Source organism: Apium graveolens, chromosome 5 (genome assembly GCF_009905375.1).
Source record: "Apium graveolens cultivar Ventura chromosome 5, ASM990537v1, whole genome shotgun sequence".
NCBI classification, from domain to species: Eukaryota; Viridiplantae; Streptophyta; class Magnoliopsida; order Apiales; family Apiaceae; genus Apium; species Apium graveolens.
The window spans coordinates 269,632,388-269,649,597 of NC_133651.1; positions in this window are offsets into that span (position 1 = coordinate 269,632,388).

Here is a 17,210-nt window from a genome sequence, read left to right on the forward strand (position 1 = left end):
CAGCAACAATATATTCAGCTTCAGCTGTAGAAGTAGAAACTGAATTTTGCTTTTTACTGAACCAGTACACAAGCTTGTTTCCTAGAAAATGACAAGTTCCTGTTGTGCTCTTTCTATCAATTCTACAACCTGCATAATCTGCATCTGAATAACTAGTTAGATCAAAACCAGAATCTCTAGGGTACCAAATGCCAAGTTTTGGTGTTCCCTTGAGATATCTGAAAATTCTCTTAATAGCTATCAAGTGAGATTCTCTAGGATCAGCCTGAAATCTAGCACATAAACATGTAGCAAATATTATATCTGGTCTACTAGCTGTTAAGTACAAAAGTGAGCCAACCATGCCTCTATAACTTGAAATATCCACAGACTTTTCAGTAGTGTTTAGTTCAAGCTTAGTTGCAGTGGCCATGAGAGTTTTTGCAGATGTGCAATCTATTAGATCAAACTTCTTTAAAAGATCAAAGATATATTTAGTTTGACTAATGAATATTCCATCACTAACTTGCTTAACTTGCAAACCAAGAAAGTAAGTTAGTTCTCCCATCATACTCATTTCATACTTATGTTGCATCAATTTGGAAAACATTTTGCAAAGTTTCTCATCTGTAGAGCCAAAAATAATATCATCTACATAAATTTGAACAAGTATACTAGATCCATTAACAATTCTGAAAAATAAAGTTTTATCTACAGTACCTCTTGTGAAATGATTTTGCAAAAGGAACTTTGATAAAGTGTCATACCAGGCTCTAGGTGCTTGCTTCAGTCCATAAAGTGCTTTCAGAAGATAATAGATATATTCTGCAAAATTTGGATCATCAAAACCAGGAGGGTGACTAACATACACTTCTTCCTCCAAATCTCCATTTAGAAAGGCACTTTTGACATCCATTTGATAGACCTTGAAATTGGCATGGGCTGCATAGGCTAAGAAGAATCTGATGGCTTCAAGTCTTGCAACAGGAGCAAAAGTTTCATCAAAATCTATTCCTTCTTGCTGACAATAACCCTTAGCAACCAATCTAGCTATATTCTTGATTACTATGCCATTTTCATCCATCTTGTTTCTGAATACCCACTTGGTGTCTATTGGATTCTTTCCTTTAGGCTTGGGTACCAGCTTCCATACATTATTCCTTTCAAATTGGTTTAGCTCCTCCTGCATAGATAAAATCCAATCAGGATCCAACAAAGCTTCTTCTACCTTCTTTGGTTCTTCCTTTGACAGAAAGCTATTGTATAGACATTCTTCCTGAGTTGCTCTTCTTGTTTGAACTCTAGAAGAAACATCACCAATGATAAGCTCAAAGGGGTGATCTTTTGTCCATTTCCTTTGTTGAGGTAGATTAGCTCTAGATAAAGAGACCTCATGATTGTCTTGATGTGTGATTGAGTTTTGATTGCTAGAAACTCCCCCTGAGTTTGTGGATCTTTGATTTGAGAAAGGGGAATTTTCTATAGGTGACCTGTCTTGACCTCCTGCTCCTTTTGATAACCCGACGGATGGTGAATTTTGAGTACCGACGGATGAGAAAGGTTGTCTTCCGACGGATGAAGCATTATGCAACTCGACGAATGTTGAGTTTTGTGCTTTATTGGTGGTAGATTTGTCTGCATTATCCTTAAACACTGTTTCTTGATCACTCTCATCATCACTGTCATCACTAACCATCTCCACATTATCGAATTTGAGGCTCTCATGGTAATCTCCATCTTTCAGTCCTTCAATCTTTTTATCATCAAACACAACATGTATAGATTCCACAACAATGTTGGTTCTTAGATTGTAGACTCTATATGCTTTACCAACAGCATATCCAACAAAAATTCCTTCATCTGCTTTAGCATCAAACTTCCCATTTTGATCAGTTTGATTTCTCAGGATATAGCATTTGCAGCCAAAGGCATGAAAAAAGTTTAGAGTTGGCTTCTTGTTCTTGAACAATTGATAGGGAGTCATGCATCTTGCTTGATTAATCAGAGAAATGTTCTGAGTGTAGCATGCAGTATTTACAGCTTCAGCCCAGAAATATGTTGGTAGTTTAGATTCTTCAAGCATTTACCTTGCAGCTTTAATAAGTGATCTATTCTTCCTTTCCACTAATCCATTCTGTTGTGGAGTCCTTGCTGCTAAAAACTCATGCAGAATCCCATTTTCTTCACAAAATGCTCTCATGACAGAATTCTTGAACTCAGTTCCATTGTCACTCCTGATTCTTCTAACCTTGAAATTAGGATGATTGTTGACTTGCCTTATGTGATTGATGATGATTTCACTAGCCTCATCTTTAGACTTTAGAAAATGTGTCCAAGAGAAATTTGAGAAATCATCTACAATTACTAGGCAAAATCTTTTCCTTGAGATGGACAATACATTGACTGGTCCAAACAAATCCATGTGAAGCAGTTGCAAAGGCTCTTCAATTACTGAATCAAGTTTCTTCCTGAATGATGCTTTAATCTGATTCCCTTTTTGGCAGGCATCATACAGTCCATCCTTTGTAAACTCCACTAGAGGAATGCCTCTTACTAGTTCTTTCTTTACCAGCTCATTCATGGTCTTGAAGTTTAAATGGGATAGCTTCTTGTGCCATAGCCAACTTTTATCCTAACTTGCTTTACTGAGAAGGCAAGTTACAGATTCTGCTTTGGATGAGTTGAAATCAGCTAGATACACATTTCCTCTTCTCACACCAGTGAGAACCACATTGTTGCTTTGATTATTAGTCACAACACAGGCTTCTTTGTTGAAGGTTACTGAATTGCCTTTGTCACAAAGCTGGCTGATACTCAACAGATTATGTTTGAGACCATCCACTAAGGCAACCTCCTCAATGATGACATTGTCCTTTGAAATCAAGCCACATCCCACAGTATAACCCTTGCTATTATCTCCAAAAGTAATACTTGGGCCAGCTCTCTTCTTAAACTCTGTGAGCAGGGTAGAATCACCAGTCATGTGTCTTGAACAACCACTATCCAAGTACCAAAGATTCCTTCTATTTCCCTGTACACATCAAAATCAAATCAAGTTGATTTTCGTACCCAAGTTTCCTTGGGTCCTGCCTTGTTAGCTTTCTTCTTCTGTTTCTTAGGTCTTATCTCATTTGACTTAGAAATTTCAGATTCTTCCTTAGTCATTTGGGTTGGACCTTTGAAACCATTCAATGCAACAGAATTATCATGCATATTATGGCTAACAGGAAATGGCATGCTTGGTGTAAACATGTTATTCCAGTAAGGCATGCTAAATGGCATTTGAGGCATACTGTATGCAGCATAATATGGATTAGGTGCAAATGGCATATTAGCAAACTGTGCATTCATGTTCTGTGTAGGCATAGCATTAACAGGCATGGGAGTCATGGCATTCATGTTAGGAAATTGAGACTAAACAGACATGGGAGTAGGCATGGCAGATTTGCAATTAACAGACAAATGATTTACACTACCACACTTGACACAGATTTTTCTAGGAGCATATTTATCAGGTGTGTAGTTATTGTGTTTGTTAATCCCTACTTTACCATTCCTATTGTTTTTCCTTTTAGTCTCTGTTTTTACCTCAATTTTCTCAAGTCTGTCACCTAACTGTTTGACAGTCATGTGACCAACATTAACCTTTTTCCCTTTCTTAACTTGACTTGACTCTCCTGAAACAAAGTTCTTGGAAACAGACCCATACTTCTCATTCAGCTTGATTAGTTTGGCTTTGCTAATGGGCTTGCTCACAGCCGATGGATGAGGATTTTCATCTTTTGACGGATAACACTTTTTGTTATCCAATGGATAGTCCTCATCATCCGTCGAGTCTACATCTATTAGCAAACCATCTACCAAATTAGGTTCTAGTTTCTCTTTGTTCTTTTTCCAGGCTTCATCACAAAAAGACTCAATTCCTTGAACTTTGGTGATTTGAGCATGGACATCCCTGGATGTTTTCCATGCTTTAATCACCTCTTGTTCACGCTCGAGCTGCTTCTTTAAAATCTCTTCCTTTTTCAAGGACTCAGTTAATTCCTCCTTGGCAATCTTACACTCAATTCTTAGTTTCTCAAAATCAACAAACTGAGACTCAAGCACATTATTCCTCTCACTTAAAAACAAGTTGTTTTCTTTGATTTTAGCATTTTCTTTTGTAAGAGACTTAAGCGTAACACGCAAATGATATAATTCTGTAGACATGTCATTTATGGCATCATTACACTCAGCTTTAGATAAATGTGCAAGGTTTATAGTAATTACCTGATTGCTTGAGGAACTTGTCTCTGTTTCATCAGACTTGGCTATTAGGGCTAGATTGACATAGCTGACATCTTCAACTTCATCCAAACCATCTGCTGCCCAGTCATTCTCTTGTGTAATAAAAGCCCTTTCCTTTTGTTTGAGTAGATTAAAGTATTTTTGCTTATAATCCATAGACTCAAACCTTTTCTTACTGGAATCTGACTTTCTACACTCATTTGCAAAATGCCCTGCCAAGCCACATTTGAAACATTTGAATTTTGACTTATCCACCATGTTTCTATTTGGCTTGGCTGCTCCAAAGTTCTTCTGGAACTTGATCTTGGCAAATCTCCTGGAAAGAAATGCTAGGTGCTCATCAATGTCCTCCATGTCATCTTGACTCAATGAATCTTCACTTTCTACTGCGAGCCCCTTGCCCTTGTTCTCACAGACCTTAGAAGTTGACTCAACAACTTCCATCTTCACTTCCTTCTCCTTTTCCAAATCAGCAACTAGTGCAATGGGTCCTCCTTTCTTCTTTCCTCTCTCCATCCTTTCATCCTGCTATATCTCAAGCTCATAGGTCTTCAGGATGCCATACAGTCTCTCTAAAGTAAACTCTTTATAATCTTGTGAGTTTCTTAATGAGACTGTCATTGGTTTCCATTCCTTTGGAAGAGATCTAAGGAATTTCAGATTAGAGTCTTTAGTCTGATAGACTCTTCCATGCAACTTAAGAGCATTTAGTAGTTTTTGAAATCTACTAAAAATGTCAGAGAGTGACTCACTTTCCTCATTGTGAAAATGCTCATATTGCTGAATCAAGAGTTGCATCTTATTTTCTCTAACTTGCTCAGTGCCATAACAGATTATCTGTATAGTATCCCAGACTTCCTTGGCAGTTTTGCAGTTGATAATGTTGTCAAACATGTCTGCATCAACTCCATTGAACAGAATATTCATGGCCTTTTTATCCTTCCTGACTTGTTCAATGTCAGGATCAGACCATTCGTGCCTTGGCTTGCTTGGGAACTGATGGCTCATTTCCTGTTGCAGCTCTCATTGGAACGTGAGGGCCTCTTTCTATGTAGTCCACATAGGCCTCATCTTGAGAAAGCATATGAAGATGCATCTTTACCTTCCAATGATGGTAATTATCTTTATCTAGAAAAGGAATCTTGACACCAACGTCTTTCTTGTTCATCTTGCTGAATTGTTTTGATCTTTAAACTCTTTGTAGATTAAGAGCTTGCTCTGATACCAATTGTTAGTCCCTTAACAATATAGCAAGAATTACAGAAGGGGGGTTGAATGGAATTCTTGAACCTTTTTCTCGAAATAAAAATGTTCAAACTTGAATATAGATATAAGTGTTTTGTTTAGCACAATATGGAATAGAAACTTAATTGAATCAAAACATAAGTAATTAAAAACAAGAGTCTTTAAAAACTTTCTGGTGGATTTAAATAATTCCACCAGAGATATATATTATATATATCGAGAGAACTCTGTGTGCAAGAATGCTCACAACTACTTACAAATTTAACTACTGAGAATACAGGGAAATGCTAATGATTGTGCTTACAAAGATTTCTCTGTTTGTGTATCTCAGCTCTCTTATTTCTATTTGCTACATTATTGGTTTATATATTACCAAGATTACAAAGTCAAAAAGACTGAATAAATATAAAAACTATCAGTCTTAAGCTTTGCTACTTTTCGTCCTCTATTACCCAGTTAATGGGCTTCCACAGTAGATTTGTATACATCTCGACGCTTGTGCCCTGTTGTCACTGTTCAACTGATGTTTGAATTCTTTATATGATCATCCGTTGGACTTTATGAACATCCGTTGGATATATGATCATCCTTCGATTTTATGAACATCCGTTGATGGCTTCATTGATCATCCGTCGACTGCTATATTAAACATCCATTGATAGTCATTTGATCATCCATCGATGGCTTTGTTAATCATCCGTCGGTAGCTATTTTGGCACTTGACTTCATTTCACTTATGCAGAATTACAAGACATCATTTATATACAATTAATCAACCTATTCTGCATATCTAGTTAAAGACAACATGACTTATAGGTTACTACAAAATCTATACAAAGATGTAAACAGAACTGTGCTACAGACTCATTATTACATAAGCTACTCACTCGATGGATAATAAGTCATCATCCATCGGGACTATAATGAGTTATCCGTCGGGACTATAATTCTTATCCATCGAGTGCTACATTATTTAACTAAGTAAAATCTACTTAGATGTTTTGTTTATGAAATCATCAAGTACACAACATATGCACAACAATTGTGTAAGAGGAAATGTGAGATTGATAATGACCCTTGCAACTGATCTAAGTCCAAGAAGAACAAGAAAAATTGAAGATGAGAAGATGATCAGAATCTTGGTAAGATATCTTCAAAATGTTGATACCATGTTGCCAAACTCACAATTCAACTTAAAAGATGACAAGGATGATGATGAGCAGAAGCATGACGAGCAAAAACCTTCTGGCTCAAATCCAAGTCATTTCTTTTAAAGCAACTGGTAGCAAAGTTGAAGAAAGGAAGCAGGATGAGAAGAAGAGAGATGATAAGAAAAGGGGAGATGAAAGAAGAAGAAAGAAGAGGGAAGATGGTGAAGGCTCAAAGAAAAATGTCCAATCAATTCAAGTCCAACATGCTCAAGCCACTAAACCTACAAGCTCAAATATTCAACCCTTAACCTCAAAGCCTAAGCTTCTGTATAAACAAACCGCAAACACTCTACTTAAAATATCAATCACCTCCAGCCAAACCTCTCTAAAAAAAACTCAAACTTACCTTCATTTAAGCCACCTATTAAAACTCATTTCAAATTTGTTGGAAGAAAATCAAAGAAACTGCAAGTTACTGAGAGGGCTATCTGGAACTGTTTTAATCAAAATGATTTTCTACCTCTAAACTGGTGCATAACAAATGATGACTACTTTCAACAATTAGCTGAAGAAATGGACAAAGTTTGGGTTGTATCTTTGAGGGAGGTCGGAATTTACTTTCAAGATGGTTCCTGCACTTTACTTGGCAGAAATTTAATGGACACATTCTCAACCACAGAGATAGAAAGGGTGATTAGCTTGATGAAGGGGAAGGACACTAGTACAATGGCATGGAGGGCTGTGTTGTGTGTATGGTTAGTAGTGAGAGATAAAAGAAGAGCAAAATTAAAGGCTAAAAAGGAAGAAAGGGATAGGAAGTATGCAACAGAAATTGCCATGTTTGAACAAAGATTAAATGAGCTCAAGGCAAAGGGGATGAGAAGAATTTCTAAGAATGGACGCTTTCCAAACATTAAGGTTGGCAGATTCTCAAGATTCAGAGTTGGTTACTTGAATGGTTATTCATTGGATGATTGGATCAAGCTTATTGAAGCTCTAAGAGGGACTGAAATCTTTGAAGAACTTTAAATGCTAGTAAATCTCAAGGACCTTATTAGGAAAGAGCCAGGCTATGAGAATTTCATGTAATGAATTTACTTATCAAACTCATCAATCACTCAATGTATAAAAGCTGTATTTGTGCTCTATCAACTTTATTTACTCTTTTATTATTCATTGTAACTTGGGCTTAGTCTTGTTACCGGTCATGAATTTGTAATAAGCAATCTTCTCACAAATTGGGGGAGATTGTTGTGCAAGACATGCCTGTACTATAAGAAGACTAAGTCATATTGACAACCCTAAGAATTAGTTGTATGATAATCTAAATTTGTATTTTGTAATATATTACTTTAATCTGTAAAAATGTGAAAGATTAGACTGGAGTATTTTTCTGTAAACAGTCTCAAGCCTAAGAATAAACTCTGGAAGAAGATCAAGAAGATCATGCCTCAGAGAAATTATGAAGAAGCTTGGGGTTGAATAAACATGTTTTAGGAAAAATGTTCTAAGTCAAGATATCTACAAGTCACAGATCAAGTCATATAGAGAAGTCATTCGAGAACTCCAGAATGACTTACCGAGAAGTCCAAAATAGCTTATAGAGAAGTCTCAGAGATATCGACAAGCCAAATGAAGACATGAATATTGGAGATATCGACAAGTCAAATTATCATTAGAGATTTCAGAGATATCTTTAAGTCAAAAAATATATAGAGAGATCTCTGAGATATCGACAAGTCATTTCTATATTAGAGAACTTAGAGATATCGATAAGTCAAAATGAAGATTTGAAGATTGGAGATATTGACAAGTTAATTTTCTCATTAGATATCTCAGAGATATTGACAAGTCAAAATGCTTATAGAGATCTCGGAGGTATCGACAAGTCATTTCTACATGCAGAAATTTGGAGACCTCGACAAGCTAAGTTCACTTATAGAGAACTTAGAGACCTCGACAAGTCAAAGACACTTATAGAGAACTAAGAGATATCGATAAGCCATTATACTTATCGAGATGTTAGTTCTCTATAGATCAAACTGGAGATCTCGATATGAACCTCAAGTACAGAATACAGAAAATTTAAAGACCCAAGATTACTAATTAACTTGAAGAGTGCAAGATCAAAGGCCAAGATTAACTGACAAAGGAAAATCACAAGCCTAAACGATTTACAAAGATATACTAAGCCAGAAATGAAAAGCTTTAGAGATTACTTAAATTAGGGTTTAATACATCTTATTGCATGTTGTGTAAACCTGTGTTTACTAATATATAAAGTAAACACTGGTCCTTTACTTTTAAAAATTATCAAATAGATCTAGTTTTTCTTGTAACTCTCTCAAGGAAGAAGTTGAGTTCTTTACTTTCAAAGAACCCGGGATTTGTAGAAAAATACTAGCTTGATTTTAATACAAAACTAAGTGAGTTTTGAAATATTGTGTGCACTATTTTATTTCAGATAACATAATATTACTGTATTTCTAATCTAATTTGTTAACCAAGTGACAAACATTCAAAAAGACTTAATATTATCCAAAACACATTCACCTCCCTTGTGTTGTATTAAATACCTAACAACTTACATAGCTGAAGAAAAAAGTTGGGATGACACTGATAAAGATAATGATAATGAGGAATTTGGAAATTATGCATTCATGGCTTTAGAGCAAGGAGAATCATCCACATTAAAATCAGAGATACCAACTCTAACCACAATTGATTTAAATGCAAGCCAATATAAAGAAACTGTTGACAAGATGAGTGTAGAAATGTTTCATATCCACATAAGCATGGTGGCAGCTACTGAGGAAGTTAGTAGACTGTCAAAGATCAATGAGAAGCTTGAGATTGAAAAACAAGAGTTGGAGCTGCAGTTTGTTGTACTTGAAACAGTCAAGCAAGATAATGAATATCTGAAAAACAAGCTCAAGTGTGCAAGTGAAAAAGCTATTGGTTTGGACTATGATGCCTTGAAAAGAAATAAGAAAAATGAAGATGACAAAGGAAAAAAATTTGAAGATGTCCTAAGTGTGCTAAGAAAAGTAAATGAACATGTGTTCAAGGCATGCGAGGTTAATTTCAGTGAGGTTGAGTTGGTCATTAAGCAAGAACTTGCAGATGAAGACAGTGAAAATAACGATGCAGAAACCACTCCCATAAATGAAACTGAAAAGAGACCAGTAGTCACTCAAGTTATCAAGACACCAACCAAGGTGGTCAAAACTGAGAATGCTGGGAAAAAAAGAACAGGAATGGAAAAATAGGTGTAAATAAGAGCAACAACTATGCTTTTGTTGTAGATGCTCACGGGAAGTAGTGTAAAAAATGTAGCTCAACAAATCACCTAATGTACCTTTGTAAAAAGGTTGTTAGTGAGCCAAAGTTGGGAGCTTGCAAATACAATGAGTCATTGGCTGAAGATCCATATTCATTTTTTGAAAAATTTGATTGCATTCCTTATAATATGAAAGTGATGACAAGCTGTCATAAATTAAGAGTAGATCTAAAGAAGTAATCTTGGATCTACAGCTAAAAAGGAAAATGCAAATCAATCACTAAACACTATTCTTTTTGAATCATCAAATTCTACTTCTGCTACTTTAGTGAAAAAGAATAAAGTACCCAACACTACTTGGGTAGCTAAACACACTTAATCCTCATTGTGTGCAAGGCAAGATGAAGAGAGTCATATGGATCATTGATAGTGGATGCTCCAGACATATGACAGGTGATAAGGCCCTGCTATCACAATTTGAAGAGATGGCTGGCCCATTGGTGAGTTTTGGAGACAACAACAAATGATTCATAATGGGATATGGCAAGCTAATTTCAGGAAATATTGTCATTGAAAATGTAGCACTAGTTGCTGGACTTGAAGTAAATCTTCTAAGTGTTAGCCAATTTACTGACAAGGGATTTAAGGTGAATTTTGAAAAAGAAGACTGCTCAATTATCAGCAAATAGATTGGTGAAACTGCTCTGAAAGGAGTAAGAAAAGGAAGGTTGTTTGTTGCAGAACTAAGTTCAACAAACAAGGATGAAATTTGTTGCTTCTATACCAAGGAATTAATTGAGAAAAGCAAGTTGTGGCACAAGAAACTCTCTCATCTGAATTACAAAGCAATTAATACCTTGGTGAAAAAAGAATTAGTGATATACATGCAAAATTTGGATTTTGCTCAAGATGAAGTTTGTGAGGCTTGTCAGAAAGGCAAAATAAAGAGGTCCGATCACAAAAATAAAACTGTGAATTCCATAAGTGCACCACTGTAACTTATTCACATGGACGTGTTTGTACCAATTAATATCTTATCTATTTCTAGAAAGAAATATGCACTGGTGATTGTGGATGACTACTAAAGGTATACATGGATAGATTTTATGAAACTCCACACATCATTATTGAACATATAAAGAATGTTGGAAAGTAGGTTGAAGATCAAAATTTTGTAAAGAGATTGAGAAGTGTTAATGGCACAAAATTTCGGAATGCATCATTGAGAGAATTCTGTAAAGACAAAGGAATTGTTCAAGAATTTTCAGTTGCAAGAACACCTCAACAAAATAGTGTCGTTGAGAGGAAACATAGAACTCTAGTTGAAGCTACCAGAACAATGCTGCAAGATGCCAATCTGCCAACAAGTTTTTGGGAAGAAGCTGTGTATACTGCATGCTACACTCAAAACAGATATTTGATCAACAAAAACCATAGCAAATTACCTTACTCAATTCTATCAAAAAGAAAGCCTACTGTGAAGCATCTGCATATGTTTGAAAACAAATGTTTTGTGCTCAAAGACAACTCTGAATATGTGGGAAAATTTGACTCTAAGATTTTTGAAGCAATTATTCTGGGATGTTCATTGGAAAGAACTACCTATAGAGTTTATGTGCTTGAACAGAATAAAATAATAGAAAGTACGAATGTGACTTTTGATGATGACAAGTGTCCAGGCTTGGAATGCCTTGATGAAAATGAAGCTAAAACTTTAAAGTTTGAAAATCTTAATATTGATAGTGATTCAAGATGTTGAGATCAACACAGATTATAGAATGGAGCAAGAAACAATTGAACAAGTGATCCATGAAAATGAAAATTCTAATCAAGAAAGAATTTCATCTGAGTTTGATGGCACAAACTCAGGGGGAGAAGAAGATGGTGGTTCTGCAAGTCATGCCAATGATGAGAACAATTCTAGTCAACAAGATCACACCAGGAAATGGGATAGATGTCATACTAGAGATGCAATAATTGGTGATCCCAATGCTGGAGTGAGAACTAGAAGTGCTACTGTAAATGAATGTTTGCATGCATGTTTTCTGTCTCAAATTGAGCCAAAGAAAACTAAAGAGGCCTTGCTTGATCCTGACTGGATAACTGCCATGCAGGAATAATTAAATCAGTTTGAGGGAAGTAAAGTTTGGGAATATGTTCCTGCACTAAGAAATAGAAGCATTATTGAAAGAAAATGGGTATATAGGAAGAAGATGGATGAAAATGGAATTGTGACAATAAATAAAGCAAGACTGGTTACTAAAGGCTACTCACAAAAAGAAGGAATTAAATATGATGAAATTTTTGCTCCAGTTGCAAGACTTGAAGTAATAAGAATCTTCCTTGCATTTGCTGCACACTCAGATTTTAAGGTGTATCAAATGGATGTGAAAAGTGCATTCCTCAATGGTGAATTAGAAGAGGAATTCTATGTGCAACAACCATCTGGATTTGAAGATCCATAATTTCCAGACTTTGTGTATAAATTGTTAAAAGCTCTCTATGGTTTAAAGAAAGCACCTAGAGCATGGTATGACACACTATCATAATTCTTGATCAAACATGAATTTACTAGAGGAACTATTAATAAGACTCTATTCTACAAGAAGCATGGTGATGATATTATCCTAGTTCAAATCTATATGTATGATATCATTTGTGGTTCTACCAATGAAAAGTTATGTCAAAGATTTTCAAGACTCATGCAGAGTGAATATGAGATGATCATGATGGGAGAGCTTAGTTAGTTCCTTGGCCTTCAAGTTAGTCAACGAAGTGATGGCATCTTCATCAGTCAAACTATATATGTTAAAGATTTATTGAAGAAGTTTGGAATGGTTGACTGCTTACCTGCATCTACACCAATGTCTACAACTACCATGTTGGATGAAGATAAAAAAGGAAAAAGTGTAGACATATCTGGCTATAAAGGAATGATTGGATCTTTGCTTTACTTAACTGCTAGTAGACCAGACATCATGTTTATAACATGTCTGTGTGCTAGATTTCAAGCAAATCCTAAAGAATCATATTTGATAGCAGTAAAGATAATTTTTAGATATTTGAAGGGAACAACAAACTTGGGATTGTGGTATCCTAAGGGAACTGGTTTTGAAGCTGTTGGATACACAAATGCAGATTTTGCTAGATGCAGGGTTGTCAGGAAGAGTACTAGTGGAAGCTGTCAATTTCTTGGACAAAGACTTTATCTAGGTACAATAAGAAATAACAATATGTATCAACTTCTACAACTGAAGCTGAATATATAGCTGCAAGAAGTTGTTGTGCTCAAGTGCTTTGGATTAGAAATCAACTAATGGACTATGGCCTAGTGTTACACAAAATTCCAATCATGTGTGATAATACTATTGCCATATCTATTGTTGCTAATCTAGTTAATCATTCTATAACAAAGCACATTGATGTAAGGTACCATTTTATTACGTAACATGCTGCAAATGGTACTATTGAGCTCAATTTTGTTCCCACAGAAAAATAATTAGCTGACATTTTCTCCAAACGTTTGGATGAAGCAACTTTCACTAGACTTGTTAGTGAAATTGGTATGCTAAATTCTTCATCCTAAAGGCATGAACTCATCTAATATGTTGCAGCGGATTAATTTCTAATAAATGAAAATTAATTTGATTTAATTGAAAATTAACTGAAATATGATTTATAAATATTTCATAATTCTCTGTATATTTATTTTTCAAAATTTAAAATTCAACTTGGTATTTTTCAAATTATGAGAAAAACTGTCTAACTATTAATTAACATTTTCAATATGTGAAATTAATATAAGACAGAATTGAAAAGAACAAAAGTATGTAGAGAACTGTGTTCTCGATAAGTCTAAATGACTTCTCGACAAGTTATTTTGAGACTTCTCAATAGAGTTCTCGATAAGTCTTTTTCACGACTTCTCGAAGGATTTCTCGACAAGCTTCATTATGACTTTTCGATAAGTGTTGTAGAGATCTCAACAAATATTTATACATGGAGTTCTCTACAAGTGTAACTTTTAGACTTCTCAATAACTTAGAACTGAAATAACTTAATTCAATAAATTATTTCAGTAAAATACTTATGATATAAAATCATTCTAATTTTATTTTAATTTTTTCAAATAAAAATAGGAATAATTCAGTCCAATTAGGACAAATAGGGTATTTATTCTATATCTCGATTTAGATCTCGAAAAGAGTCAGGAGAGTGATATCTCGATATGTATTTTGTACCGCACCCGACTTTTCGATAAGCAAATCCCAACTGTTTATTCATACTTCTCGACAAGTCACTTATCTTTTTCTATAAATACCCAGACATCTCAACATAACCCCTCTTTACGCTTTTGAGATCACAGTTGACCTAGCTTTTACAAATCTTCACAATTTTCTATCATTTCAAGTTCTTTCTCTTTCTAATTTCTTACCCATTCAAACCTAAACACTCACAATGCATGCAAACAATGTTAGATCTGCTATTCCAAAGGAGGGTACCAACTACCTAGCTTTTACTGATGCTAACTAAGCTCCTGATAGTTTCGAGAGTCTTGTTAAGTTTTTTATGAGTGCTATCTTGCAGGTGCCTTGACTACTAATCCTATCCTGTACCTGGACGTGCTCAATGAGTTTTGGAACTCATCTGTGGTTAACATTATTATGCATGAAAATCAAGCCGTGTCCTTGGTGGTAAACTGCTCAATTCAAGGAAAGTAGGTGGAATTTGATGCCCATGATGTCAGCAAAGCATTGGGGCATCCCTACAGACAGCACGGTGGAGGTGCCAACTCAACATGAGCTAGATGAGTTTATGGATTTCGTAAACTACAGTGAGAAGATCAACCTTGCCAGCTTGAACAAGAAGTATCTCAAGAGGGAATTTTCTTTTATGTTTGACTCAATTGTTAGATCCTTAACCTGCTGGAATACAAGGTATGACAATATATCCAGTGTGGTCCAAAAGCTGGTGTTCTCCATGGCTTACAACAAGCACCTTAATGTGGGGCAATTGATCCTGGAAGAACTCAACACTAGGCTCACAATGCCGTTGGCCAATAGAGGTAAGGAAATTTTCTTTCCTAGGTTTATTATGTCTACTTTAAATCATAAAGTTGCAGACATACATTTACTTGATGGTATTTATAGGACTAAAATAGGCAACTGTAAACAAGTGTCAAAAATTTTATTTAGCTCACTAATTACAAAGAATAAGGTGCAGGTAGGTCTAAATCTCACTAACTTTGTGTTGGAGAGATTTAGAACCTATCCCTACCCTATGCCTGACATGAGGTCTAGTGTCATACCTAGTACAGTTATGTCTCCTTTACCTGTGGAAGCACAAACAAATGATAACCAACAGGGGCCTTCCACAACTTAGACCACTTTTTCTCTACCATTAGAAGCTAAGAAACCAACCACTTCATCCTCTCAACAGGGTGGATTGAGTAAAAAGAAAAGAAAGAATGCACCCTTGACTGTAATTTTTGAGAGTGGTGAGGACCAAACACAAATAGAGTCTAACCTAGTCAGAATGCCAAAGAAGAAAAAGACAGTTGAGTTGACCACTCGAGAAACCACCTCTGCATCTTCCCAAAAGGATGCAGTTGTAATAGAGGGAAATAAACAAACTCTAGAGGCATCTTCTCAACAGGGTAATGACTGAGAAATTACGACTGTTTTATGTCATAATAAAGGTGTATTATGTGTTGTAATATATCATTAAGTGTGTTTTGTCGTAAAGTATTGGCAGTTATGTGATGTATGTGTTCCGTGTAGTTTCAGATATTTTTCGGGTATTTATCGGGAATTTATTGCAAGTTAAATGCTTTTATATCAAAAGTTATACATAGCTAATATTTCATATAAAATAATTAGCCTTATTTTGCGTAGTATGGCTTATACCATATCGATATTCTGAACATCCAATTAATTTAGAAAATTTCTCGTTTCACAAAAAATGACTTTTCCGGTCCCCTACTGTAATATCTGGGACATGACGTGTAACTATTTTTATCAATAAATAATTATTATGTGATTATTATGTGATTTTTGGTGAATTATCTGATGATTGATAATAATATTTAGATGTTTATATGTGATAAGATATGAGTAAGTTAATTGTATGATATCCAGAATAAAATATAGATAATTAAGGTATTTTCTGGTAATTTTAGGAGTGTTTTTATGATTTTATAATGATTTATAGATTTAATAATTATTTTCTGAATAATTATCGGGAATCGTCCAATTTCAACCGGTTTTGCGTTTTACAACCCGAAACTCTTCGGAAAACTCCTTCCTAACCTAATCTGATAATTCCAGACATTTTCCGTGTTTTGACTTTTTGAATCTGGATTACGGTTTGGCCCGTATGCGTCCCGACGTACAATTTTCTATACGATAATCATTTCGATAAACCAACAAAACCCGTATTCTCAAAAGACGGGATATTATTACATTATTTTCGTATAAAGTGTTTTATAAGAAGCCCGGTTTGGATAATTATCCAATAAGGGTATCAAAACGGATCATTTTTGCAGTTACTTAGCGTCTAAACAACTAATTTATCGATCCAACACGATCCAACAAGAATTAATATTCCATAAATATATATAGCCCTTTTATTATTTCATTTTATTCGTAAAATCATAATCATTCAGTAACAATATAGAATTTATAAAGAAAACAAAGGCGTTTTCGAACGAACTCCAATTCAAGCGTGCCATATATATCAAATCGAAGCTCTCGAAAAGACCTTTCTAAATAAATCAACTATTTTGGTGCAGAAATCGAGGTAATTTTCTTATTTAATTATTTTATTTCGAATTAATTAAAGATTAAATTATGAAATTTTATTCTTGATGTTGTTGATATGATTTGATGCTAGAATCATGTAGATAATCTTCTCTTGGTCATTTTGGTATATTATATGTCAAATTTGGAGTTCAATAACATGTCCAAATTGATGTTTGATTCTGGAAAATTGAAATTAGGGTTTATAGGTTGAATGTTCTTAATTGGAAATTGGGTATTTTCTGTGTTTTGGGTTATTATTTGAAATTGATTGCACAGAATTATAGATCATCCAAAGACGAATCAATTGGTATAAACAAATTAAACAGACGATTACAGGAAGGTGATGATCGGAGTTTGACAGTTCGCCTGCGTCAGAAACTTTGAACGGATTTTTACAGACGATTCCGTGATTGTTGAACAAATAAATCGTAGAAATGAACTCCTGAGGTCAAGGGGATCATGCCCTGT